Genomic DNA, 13107 nt, shown 5'->3' on the forward strand with positions numbered 1-13107 from the left:
CTCATTGCAGGCTCCTTGTGTTTCAAGAATGATTTGTCCCGCAGTGTCGCTCAGTGAAGCCACTGATGTTCTGTTGGAACTCCTATAAATAAACTCTTGTTTCTATCTCAGTCATTCCATGCATCTGGGTTCTACCGTCTGTCAGTATACATCGTGACATGGCCACTTCCAGGAGTTAAGGTCTTGGACCCAATGTAGATTATGGGACAGTTCCCAAAGATTGGACTGTGTTAACCATGTAAATTTAAAAAAAAAATTAGGAGAGAGAAGTCTGGTTTGCCTAACATCAGAAGTAGGAAAATGCTTGGAGTCCGTATAATATGATAAAGGGGCAGTATAAAAATGAACAGGATCAGATAAAATCCACCTGGATTACAAAAGGGAAATAGTGTTTAATAAATCTACCAAGTTTTTTAAGAAGTTAAATGATAGAATAGATAAAGGAGAGGAGAAAATATGGTGTTTAGGATTTTCTGAAAGCCTTTGATATCGCCTGACATGAGAAGTCAATGCACAAAATTAAAGCAATGTGACTCAGGATAATAATATACTGGCATGCATTGAAAATTGGTTGATAGACAGGAAGCAGAGAAAAAGAATAAATGAGTTTTTCTTGAAAGAGTTCAACTACAAGGGTTGCACAGGGGTCAGTGCTTGGACCCCAGCTATTCACAGCACACATAAATGAGTTACATGAGCCTGACTCAGAGTAATATTTTTAAGTTTACAAGTGACACTAAAGTGAGTGCAAATGTGGGTGGTGAGTAGGATGCACAGAGGCTTCAAGGCAATTTCAATACGGTGAGTGAATGGAAAATACATAGCAGATCCTGTAGAAGATGGGTAAATGTGAAGTGATAATATTATAGTCTCAATTTTCTGATTTCCTGATATGCTTCCTCTTGTCTCGACTGTAAGGGACTCATATTAACCTTAGCTGATCTTTTCCTTTAGTCATACCTATAGATACTCCCACAGTCTGTATTTTCATAGCTCTCACTTCAATACTGCTGTATTGTAGTGTTCCATTCCTTCTGAAAGTCTGCTCACAGTTAACAGGGCAATTGTGTTCATTCAATAATTAGAGAGAAAAAATGTGAGACTAAATGTGCGTGTGGACTTACCCGTAAGCTGGAGTGGATGTTTCTGAGATAACAAATGTAGCGTGCAGAGAGGAATTTGGTGAATGACGAAATCAAGTGTTCAAGAGAATATGTAGTTAATATGTTTACATCAGTATTTTAATGTATGTATGTGCAGTACTATGCAAAGTCTTAGGTACATACGTATATGTAGTTAGGGTGCTAAGACTTTTGCACAGTACTGTTTTTGTCAATGTGGAGCAAAGAGCAAGTTTGTAAATCTGCCAGAGCAAAGGATGTTGGGAATGGCGAGGCTGGAGCACTGTGGGAGGGGTGTTGGACAGCAGGCAGAGAAGGAGTGCCAGGGACAGGGGCTGGTACAGCTAAGGTCATTTGATTCCAAACAATTGGTTTATTGATTATTATAGAGTGTCTTCCTGGTGCTTCCCACTCCCTCCCCTCTCCCTTCCCCTTTTCCCAACCATGATTCCCCTCTCCTTGCCTCCTTCCCACCCTCAGTCTACAATAGAGATGAATATCATTGTTTATCATCACACACAGAGCTCATTAATTTTTTTTTGTGGCAGCAGTACAGTGAAATACATAAAGTTACCACAGTACTGTGTAATTTTATGTGAATAGTTGATGGTTGGCATGGTTTTATTGCAGGTTACAAAACGATGTGGGGTAACCATCACAGACAACAATGCATCCCTTCATAATGTCCTTAAGTCATTCAATGCACGTTTTGAAGAGAAAGGAATGGATACCACCCACTCCAGAGGCCTCCAATGCACCTGTATGCATAGTCACTGTTTCAGATGTAAGAGCTATTATCCAGAGAGTGAACTTGCAGAGAGCATGTAGTCCAGATAATGCCCGTGACTGTGTCTTTAGGGCCTGTGCTGATCAGATGGCGGAGCTATTCTCAGACATTTTTAACCTCTGTCTACTTCAATCTAAGGTTCCCAATTGCTTTAGGAAGACCAATATCATCCGGTACTCAGGAAAAGAAAGATAACATTCTTTAATGACTACCACCATCACCAGCACAAGGTGTTTTGAGTGCCTGGTCATGGCAGAATCCATTCAACATAAAGTCCATGTTGTTCAAAATTCAGGTTCAAATTTCATGATCTGGAATCTGAGCTTCAAAGACTGTGAAGCACCAGGGAAGAGGAGAGTGGACGCTGTGTTTCAGAAGGCAGTCTGAAATTAGATTATAACTAATTCAAGTTTGGTCTGTGGCCATGGAGAAGAGGGGATTCAAGAGGTATTGCTGCAGGAGCTTGGGCCTTGAGCTTGTCCAACAGGTCTGAGATTGTTGTTCCCTGTGAGGTTGAGAGTAGGGGCTGCAGGAAGGATGAGCAACTGAACCGTGGCGTTGTAGTTCAAGGAGACAATCAAAAAGATCTTCCTAAGAAGATTGAGGCAAGCACAACTCCCAATTCCCAACTGCATTTTACAGGAGCACCATTGAGGGTGTCCTGACAAGTTGCATCTCCATCTGGTATGGGAGCAGTCGAGCATCGGACCAGAAATCCCTACATGGGACTGTGAGAACAGCTGAGGGGATCATAGGGGACCATCGGGGACAGTTATCAGGAGTTCTGCATACGCAGGGCCCTTAGTATTATCAAGGACCCCACCCATCCATCCGACATCCTCTTTGACTTTCTACCTTCAGGCAGGAGACTCCGATGCATAAAGACAAGAACGGTCAGGATGGGAAACAACTTCTTCCCCCAGGCAATTCGGCTTCTGAACTCCCTGTTGCATCGTATTCAAAGTGTCACTGGTTATTCTGTTCCGTACCTTACAATATTTAATATTAATGCACTTTAGTTTGTTATTTATGACTCATCTGTAGATTTTATCCTTACCTTCATAAGTTACCGTGTGTTATGTATTGTGCTTTACTCCCTGGTTTGAAGAAACATTGTCTCATTTATATATACATGTATATAGTTAAATGACAATAAACTTGACTTGAAGGTGAAAGAAGAGAAGTATAGTTAGGGGCACAGACACAGTTTTCTGTTGCAAGGCCTGAAACCTGTGTTACGTGCCTGGTGCCTGGCTTCAGGACACCTCATCTGACTTGCAGAAGAATTTGGAGTGGGAGAGCAAAGATCCAGTTGGCATGTTCCATGTGTAGGAAGAATGAGGAATAAAGGTTCTTCTCAGGAACTTTCAGCAGCTCAGGACTAAATAAAAACACAGAATCAAAAAGATAGTAATCTTTTGATTGATAACTGAGCCAGGTGAAAATGAGCACAGTGTTAATAAGATCAGAGAGCTAAATGGGTGGCTCACAATTTGGTGTGGGAGAAGTAGGGTGGAATTCGTTGGACACCGGCACCAGTATTGGGGAAGGAGGGAGCAATTCCAATAGAACAGACTTGACTGTTAAGGTTTTGGTTTCGGGGTACTTCGAGACATGTGATAAAAATAAGCCAAAGTCAGTATAGTTTCCTTAAGGGAAAACCTTGCCTGACAACCCTTTTGGAATTCTTTGAGGAAATAAGCGAGGTAGACAAAGGAGAATAGGTGGATATTGTTTACTTGGACTTTCAGACGGTCTTTGACAAAATGCCACACATGAGACTCTTTAACAAGATAAGAGCCCATGATATTACAGGAAAGATATGAGCATGAACAGAAGATTGACTGACTGCCAGATAAAAGAGTGGGAATAAAGGGTGCCTTTTCTCATTGGCTGCTGGTAATTAGTGGTATTTTGCAGGGGTCGTTGTTAGGGCCGCCTCTTTTCAAGATATATGTCAGTAATATGGAACCTATCAATCTCCTCTTTAAATATACTCAATGTCTCGGCCTCCAGAGCCACATGTTGCAATTGATGCCACTCTCTGACTAAATAAATTCCTCCTCACCTCTGTTCTAAATGAATCTCTCTCTATTCTAAGGCTGGGCCCTCTGGTCCAAGTCTCCCCCACAATAGGAAGCATTTTCTCCACATCCGCTCTTTCTAGGCCTTTCAATTTTCAACAGGTTTCAATGAGATCTCTTCTCATTCTTCAAAACTCCAATGACTACAGGCCCAGGGCCATCAAGTACATCTCATTAGTTAACCCTTTCATTCCTGGAAACTTTACTTCAGTCAGTAGCCGTGTTAAGCAGCCCAGACACTGCAGAGCATGGCAGAAGATAATACTGAATTTGGGATTTTGATAAGCCTCTCAGCTTTGTTGAGTGAAGAGTAAGTAGGCACACATGTTGAATAGGACATTCCATTTAGGACATTCACCTGCAATTCGAACAAGTATTCTCACCTTGTAATTATATACTGGCCTTAAGAAGGTCAATGATATCATTGGGAGAGTGTATTGAGACTCAAGTGTAAGGTTTGATACTCATTGATTTTAACGGACACCAGCAGAACAGTTGGGTGTGAAACTTACCATTTATTCTCACAGTTTGCCAATATGCTCAGTTTATAAACTCCTGGCTGCAGACAGTTCTGTGATGCAATGTTTTAATATAGTGACTTCTGCACAGAACAGCTAGCTTAAACAGTGGGTGGCTCGCCCTTGCTTTTATTCACACCCCCTCAAAATTATTTTCAGTTAATTACACTACAGGGTGAAGAATCGAAATGCAGAACCCTAGTGAACAAACATGCATTCTCAAAATGACAGAGGACCTCTTAGAATTTCCACCAAAAACATATCAACTCCACTCCTCATCTCTGAATTTGCTTTGAGGGGTTTGACCATGCTTCTGGACCAAAATTCTGGGCAAGAGTGAAAGGGTATCGTTCTGTCAGAAGTACCCTGATGTTGTGGCAAATTAATTAAACACTTAAACAATTAAACAATTCCTTCTGTCAATACAATGTCCATCTAAGAACCTCTTAAATGTCTCTGTCATACTTGCATCACCCCTGGCAATGCATGTTTACTGAAGTGAGGAAATCTAGGACCAAAGGGCACAGGCTCAGAATATAAAGACATCCTAACAGAGAGAAGGAGAAGTTTCTTTAGCCAGTGAAGACAGCTGTAGAGGTTAAATTAGAGGTTGATTATAATGGTGTCAAAGGTTACGGGGAGAACGCAGGAGAATGAGGTTGACTGGGAGCAAATGGCCCAATTCTGCTCCTATGTCTTATGGTCTTATGACTAAAAATGTCTCATACCATCTTGATCAGACCACATCTGGAATACAATGTTCAGTTTTGATCTTTTTTCCTACTTGTCGCAATTTATTAGACTAATTCATTATCAAAATGATTGGACTAATTCCAAGGATGACAAGTTTGCCATTTAAGGAAAGATCGAGTAGACTGGGATTGTTTTCTCTGGAGTTTGGAAAGCTGAGTGAGGAAGCCAGTGAGTAATCAAAGTGTAAAAAGATTCAACTCGATGCTTCCCCTGGCTGAGGAGTGCAGGGCCAGGTGGCACATTTTGAGAGTAAGTGCGAGGTTGGAAACACAGGAGGCTGCAAGATGCTGGAGGAACAAAGAGCGTCAAGCAATATTTGTAGAGGGAAATGGACAGTTCATGTTTCAGGTTGAAACCTTTTATCTGAACTGAAAAATATCAAGTGGAGATGGCCATGATAAAGAGGTGGGAGGGAGGGGTGCAACAAGGGCTCTTTGTACTAGTTATCTCCCCTCTATCTGTCAGTCTAAATGAAGACTCATGACCTAAACTGTGACCTGCTGAGTTGTTTCAGTTGCTCATTAAGTGCTCGGTTGCTTGGGACTGAGAAGCCAAGAAATTAGTTCATTCAGATGGAGAACATTTGGAATTTTCCACCCCGGAGTGTTGTGAAAGCTCATTTGTTGAGTTCATTTCAAATTTGGAATGATAGGCTTCCAGATATTAAGCAAGCGACGGGATGTGTGGATAATAGTCAAAAACTTTACTGGCTGGTTTACCTAATCCTGCTCCTATCCCTCATGGTCTTATGAGTCCACACCAGCTGTATATAAGACTTATTATACTGTCCCACTCCCCAACCCCACCCTAACCATCCTGCAGATTATCTCTGCTCAGGTACTTACCCAGCCCCCTTCAAATTTCATGCCATCACAGAGAGAATGGGAAGATTTCACATGCAGTACCCGAGGTCAGGATTGAACCTTGGTCTCTGGCAATGAAACTACTAACTGCATCATGATCTCATTTCCCTTTTCACTCCCCTTCTAATTTGACTATATTCAACCTGGTTCACACCAATCTGTTGTGCATCAGGCACTTCCCTTGTCCCTCCTTCCTCGTGATGCCTTGTCCAATCTTTGATTCCTTGTGGGAATATCCCTGGCTTGTATCTGAACCATTTGTGCTTTAAAGGTTACCCTTGTCTTTCAGCACTGGTTTACCAATAAATACTTGGTTCCATTTATCCAAACCAGGTGCTTTGTATCACATTGGAGTCAGCCCTCCTCCAGGTTAAAGGTTTTTTTTTGGATTCCTCCCTGCCAATCTAAACTGTATGATCCAATCGTCACAGCTCTGCAAAGGTTCATTTACTGACCAGTGGTCCATGAGGCCTTCTTATTCTTCAGAATCAGATCCAAAAATGGCCTGTTCATCAAAGAAGTTCTAGCTGACTCATAGAGTTAAATAGCGCAGAAACATGCCATCTGGCCAATCGGATTTGTGCCAAACGACAAGTATCTATTACTCACTACAATCCTACACTCACTCTATTTTATTCTTCCATTCCTGTCAAGTTCCCTCAGATTCTATTTTTATTTTATTTTATTTATTTGAGATACAGTGCAGAATAGGTCTTTTCAGCCCTTTGAGCCGTGCTGTCCCCAATTTAACCCTAGCCTAATCACGGGACAATTTACACTGACCAATTAACCTACAAACCAATATGTCTTCGAACTTTGGGAGGAAACCAAATACTTGAAGGAAACCCACACATTCCATTGGGAGAATGTAGAGTTCCATTTTTGCTTCATAGTTCAGCATGTACAGTCTACACACTGGTGAGAATTTACAATGATCAATTAACCCCTTAGTCTGCAGGTCTTTGGTATCCAAAAGGAAACAAAGTACCAGGAAGAAACCCTTCCAGTCACTGGGAGAATGTGCAATCTCCACACAGTCAGGATAGGCAGTGGTCCAATAACTGTGTCACCGTGCTGCTCCTATACCCCTCAAGCTCATTTCAGAAATTCCTCCTTTTCTTTCCCCTTTGATTTTAGTTTTCCAGTCCATGTAGAGGTAATTGAAAACTTCCATTCTCACCCCACTACAGCCCTTTCATGATGTTTTGAATTTCCCCTGCAGACTTGCTCTTCTATTTCTGATATTTTGGTGGCCAATAGTCATATGTATGTATGTGTAGGCCTCCGTTAGTCTCGATAGACCATGGATTTGCATTTGGAAAGTTTCACAAGCCTGGTCAAGGCTTTTTTTAATGGAAAAACCGGCAGTTGCCCAAGCTGCAAGTCTCCCCTCTCCACGCCACCGATGTTGTCCAAGGGAAGGGCATTAGGACCCATACAGCTTGGCACCGGTGTCGTCGCAGAGCAATGTGTGGTTAAGTGCCTTGCTCAAGGACACACACGCAGCCTCAGCCAAGGCTCAAACCAGCGACTTTCAAATCACTAGACAAACACCTTAACCACTTGGCCACGCGCCAACACTGGCCAATAATCAGAATCAGAATCAGACTTTAATCGTCAAGTACCTGTACACATACAAGGAATTTACTACACCAGTGGCATGATTACTCCCTTCCTTCAGGTCAATTCTTACCAAATGTATTCTAGACCAACCCTTTCAATGATGTTCTCTCTCTCTCCCCAGCTGCTACCTTCCTTCTCCCTCCCACTTCTTTGTTTGTCTTCACATTTTCTGAATGATGCTCCCTTTCATTTACTCTGTCACCAGCTCCATTAGCAAACAGAATCAAAATCTCCCTTATTAGGCATTTTACTAGTTTGGAAAGAAATTCTGAGCACATCAAAGCTATATTCCTTTTTTCATATTCCTTACCTCCTCCAGTCAGTGAGTTGAGAACCTATCTGATCATTATTCTATTTTTGTGCATCTCTATACTTCTTCCTGCAATTCCTTTGTATTGTTTGGTATATATGTGACTGACATTTTATTATCTTTTATCTCACTTCTCATAGACTCATTATCCGTCCGACTGTTAGCCATATCCCTCGTTTCTACGGCTTTAACGCTGCTTCCAACGGGTACAGCGACTCTATCCCCTCAATTGTCCTCTTTATCATTTCTGAAAAATTTATACTCTGTGATGTTTAATTCATTCTCCTGATTTTTCTGCAGCCATGTTTCAGCAATTTCTACTATATTTGGCTCCAAATAATGCATTATTATTTCCAGTTTCTCTCTTCTATAAAGGACACCGTGCACATTGCTGTACAACTTAATTTTTAATAGCAGTTCATCTTACTTTATTTTTAAACATCTTGTACCACCCATGCTCCATAATGTTAAAATTTCTATGTTTTCTATTTATTCTCTTGATAACTCTCCCTTCCTTTGGTCACGTTCGCTTTATGCTTTCTTTTCCTGTCTCTTTATGCTCTTTTTTGCTCGCAGAAGTAATTCAGGGGCTTGGAGGCTTGTGTACCTCAATGACCTGGAGAGCCAAGTTGACTGGAGTCAGAGCTTTATGCTTTGGCTCTTGTTAGGGCCATCCATGCCAAAGAGGTCAAAAAGTAGAGGCCAGACAAAGAGTGGTCCACTGGTCCTCCAAGTCTGAGGGCTAACAATGTTATGGAAACAGTAATGAAGATTCCTTCTACATCTGAGTGCTCAAGGACAGACAGAGATGGAGGACCTTCATTGCAGCCCTAAGCGATGTAACAGGCAGTAGGTAAGTAAGTAAATTGTTTAGAAACTCTTCAGATTGTAAGATATGCTGCTAAATTGCAGCTTATTTTCAGAAAAGAAATCACTTTCAAATATAATAGAACACAGAAGGTTCCCATCGATGACGATATTTTGCTCTCCGCAGAAGGGGGACTCAAACAAGTTAAACTGCAATTTGCTAAATTAGAACCTGCCTGCATTTCAAATTACATTTTTGTGTACAGTTTTTCTTTGTTTAGTCAGTGAAACTCCAAACCCACTAAACAGATAAAGAAACCAATGCCATGTGATGCTGTTCCAATATATTTCTGATTTGTGCTCTTTTCAGCATTGAAGGTTACAGGGCAAGGAGATGATAAACCATTGAATATGGGTTGTCCTCAAGGTTCTCATCTGTTTTGTTACTGCACCTTTATAAAAATTCTTAAGCTTTTCTCAACTATCATAATCCGGTTTGAAATCTAAATCTTTGACAAACTTCTATAGATGTGTGGTGGAGAGTATATTGACTGGCTGCATCAAAGCCTGGTATGGAAACACCAATACACTTGAATAGAAAATCTTACAAAAAGTAGTGGATACAGGCCAGTCCATCACGGGTAAAGCCCTCCCCACCACTGAGCACATCTACATAGAGAGCTGTTGCAAGAAAACAGCATCCATCATCAAGGACCCCCATCACCCAGGCCATGCTCTCTTCTCGCTATTGCTATCAGAAAGGTAGTACAGGAGCCTCAGGACTCACACCACCAGGTTCAGGAACAGTTATTACCCCTCTACCATCAGGCTCTTGAACCAGAGGGGATAACCACTCAATTCAGTTGCCCCATCACTGAAATATCCCCACAGCCTATGGACTCACTTCCAAGCATCTTATGTTCCTGATAGTTATTTATTCCTATTATTTCTTTCTTTGTATATTTGCACAGTTTGTTGTCTTTTACACGATGGCTGACAATCCAAGTTGGTGTGGTCTTTCATTGATTCTGTTATGGTTATTATTCTATTATGGATTTATTGAGTATGTCTGTAAGAAAATGAATCTCAGGGTTGTATAGCATGATGTATATGTACTTTGATAATAAATTTACTTTGAACTTTCTTTTGTGACCCAGACTGTGGATTCATTTCTATCTCCAAGATAGCAGTTATGCACAAGCCTAAACCTGGCAGTCAATACCTCACACAGGGTTGAAGACAGGCCTGAGGTTGCTCCAGGCAACTTCATGTGCAGGTAGTCCCATAGCAGTCTATGACTAGGATCTCCAGAGCAGAATCTCTGGAGAGCTGTCACTTCCTCCTGGGTTTGTCTGCACTTGGTTCCTGCTGATTCACCTTGTACAGAACCTCCTAATATCAATGGATGCCTGAGTCTGACCTGTTGTATCTTATAGATGGGTGTTGCAACTCTCAGTCAAACAGTCATAGAACACGGCAGCACAGAAGCAGGAGCTTCGGCCCAACTAGTCCATGCTGAACTACTGTATTAATCTGCCTAGTCCCATCAACCTGCACAAAGACCATAGTCCTCTGTACCCCTCCCAACCAAGTACCTCTTGAAATTTCTCTTAAATGTTGAAATCAAACCCAAATCCACCACTTGCACTGGAAGCTTGTTCCACACTCTCACCACCTTCTGAGTGAAGAAGTTCCCTCTCATGTTCCCCTTTAACATTTTACCTTTCACCCTTAACCCATGACCTCTAGTTCTAGTCTTAACAAACCCCAGTGAAAAAAAGTCCCAAGGTTCACTCTCCTCTCCCATCAAATTCCTTCTTCAGCCCTTTAACTTTCCCATTCACCTGGCTTCACCTATCACCTTCTAGTTGGTCCTTTTAATCCTCCCCCATAAGACCATAAAATATAGGAACAGAATTAGGCCACTTAGCTCATTGAGTCTGCTCTGCCATTTCATTGTGGCTGCTCCACTTTCCTTCTCAACCGAATTCTCCTGCCTTCTCTCCATAACCTTTCACAGCCTGTCTTATCAAGATCCTATCAGCCTCCGCCTTAAATACACTCAGCGACCTGGCCTCCACAGCCGACTGTGACAACAAATTTCACAGGTTCACCACTCTCTGGCTAAAGAAATTCCTCCTCATCTCTGTTCTAAATGGACATCCCTCCATTCTGGGGCTGTGTTCTCTGGTCTCAGACTTCCCCACGATAGGAAACATCCTCTCCACATCCACTCTATCATTTGATAGGTTTCAGAGACCCCCCCCCCCCCTCATTTTTCTAAATTCCAAAGAATACAGGCCCAGAGCCATTAAGCACTCCTCATATAATAACGCTTTCATTCCAAGAATTATTCTCATGAACCTCCTCTGATTCCTCTACAATATCAACCCATCCTTTCTTAGATATGGAGCCCAAAACTGCTCCTGTTAACTATACTACCCTCCATTGGTTTATGTGGCTGCATTTGACAGCGCTGCAGACCTTAGAACTGTTCCATTGGTGTTGGGGTCAGTTTGCTTGTAGAGATACATCAACTGGTGATTGAGGAGGTAGTTTTGTGTTCCAGCTGTATCAGGTTGATATTCATGTTTACTACAGGATTCTCTAAGCTTGCTTCTGAAAATCGACATTTTAAATATCACGCTTTTTCCAGCAGTTGCAGTGATCTGGAAAACTTTTTCACAAAATCCATTTTGGTTTACTTTTTTATCCATCAACAAATGAAGGCACTTTGCTGTAAGCTCAGATTGGCTCCAGAAAACTCAGGATAGGAAGGGAACAGCTGGTCACAAAAACAGTCTTCTGAAGGAACTCAACATGGCGAGCAACATCCGTGAGGAGGAGCAGAATTGTCAACATTCTGGGTTGAGAAACAGTCGGCCAACATTGATGCAAATCTTGCTTTGAAAACTTAAGATGCAATTTCCCGTAGTCTCTTGGACCGAGCAAAAGGAAGTTTCAAGATCTAGCATTCAGCAAGGAGACAACCTTTCCCATTGAGTTACTTGACCTTTAGACTCTACATTGGGAGGATTGACAAATTACTCATGCCAGGAGTGCTGACGTGAAGTTGTGAGGAATATTTACTAATCTGGGGTGAAATTATTTTGATGCAGCCCAAGTTTTCAAAGATCAGGGAAGCATGAAGTGAAAGCTTTATGTACGCCATTAAAACTTCAACTTAAACCAAGAAATTTGCTTTGGCTAAATAATTGAATTGATGTTAGTATATTAAATATTTTGATTTTATGAACAAATTTTCACTTAGATACTACCTTTGATAATTCAGAAGGCTTTATTAGCAAGTAACTCTTCTTGTCGGACAGTGGTGTCGTGGCATCAGCATGGGCCCGAGGCAGATGGTCCTGAGTTCGAATCAGGCTGGGTCCCAACCTGGGCAGCACCAGTATCTGTGCAGAAGAAAGGCCCATCAATCTACTTCAATCATGAAAACCTTATGGACAACTACACTCTACATAGGGTCACCATGAGTCGATGATGACTCGACAGCACTCAACAACAACAACAACTCTCCTTGGTGGAGTTACTGGTGTTAATAGAGGAAGTGTGACATCCAGCTCACATACAAATCATCAGCTAAGCTGTTAATAAGATAATATATTTTTAAGAAGTCCACAGATGTCTCCCTAGTTTCTTCTCTGTAATTCATTCATTTCAAAGTTATCATTCATTTTAAGAGGGCGAGAATAGAAAAGCAAGGATGTAATGTTGAGACTGTATAAGGCACCGTGAGGCCTCACTTGGAGTATTGTGAGCAGATTTAGGCCTTTATTGAAGAAAGGATGTGCTGACATTGGAGAGGGTTCAAGAGAATGATTGCAGGAATGAAAGGGTTAACACGTGAGGAACATTTGATGCCTCTGGGCCTGAACTCCTTGTAATGTGGGAGAATGAAGGAAGGAATCACATTGAAACCTATTGAATGTTGAAAGGCCTGGATAGAATGAACATGGAGAGGATGTTTCCTGTAGTGTGGGAGTCTAGGAGCAAAGGGCATAGCCTCAGAATAGACAGACATCCATTTCGAACAGAGATGAGGAAGGATTTCTTTAGCCAGGGTAGTAAATCTGTGGAATTCGTTGCCACAGGTGGCTGTGGAGGCCAAGTCATTGGGTGCATTTAAGGCGGGGGTTGGTAGATTAGTTGAGGTGTGAAGGGTTATGGGGAGACTGGGGCTGAGAAAGAACTAGATCAGCTATGATGAAATGGGGGGAGCA

This window comes from Hypanus sabinus, chromosome X1 (assembly GCF_030144855.1).
Source record: "Hypanus sabinus isolate sHypSab1 chromosome X1, sHypSab1.hap1, whole genome shotgun sequence".
Taxonomy (NCBI): Eukaryota; Metazoa; Chordata; class Chondrichthyes; order Myliobatiformes; family Dasyatidae; genus Hypanus; species Hypanus sabinus.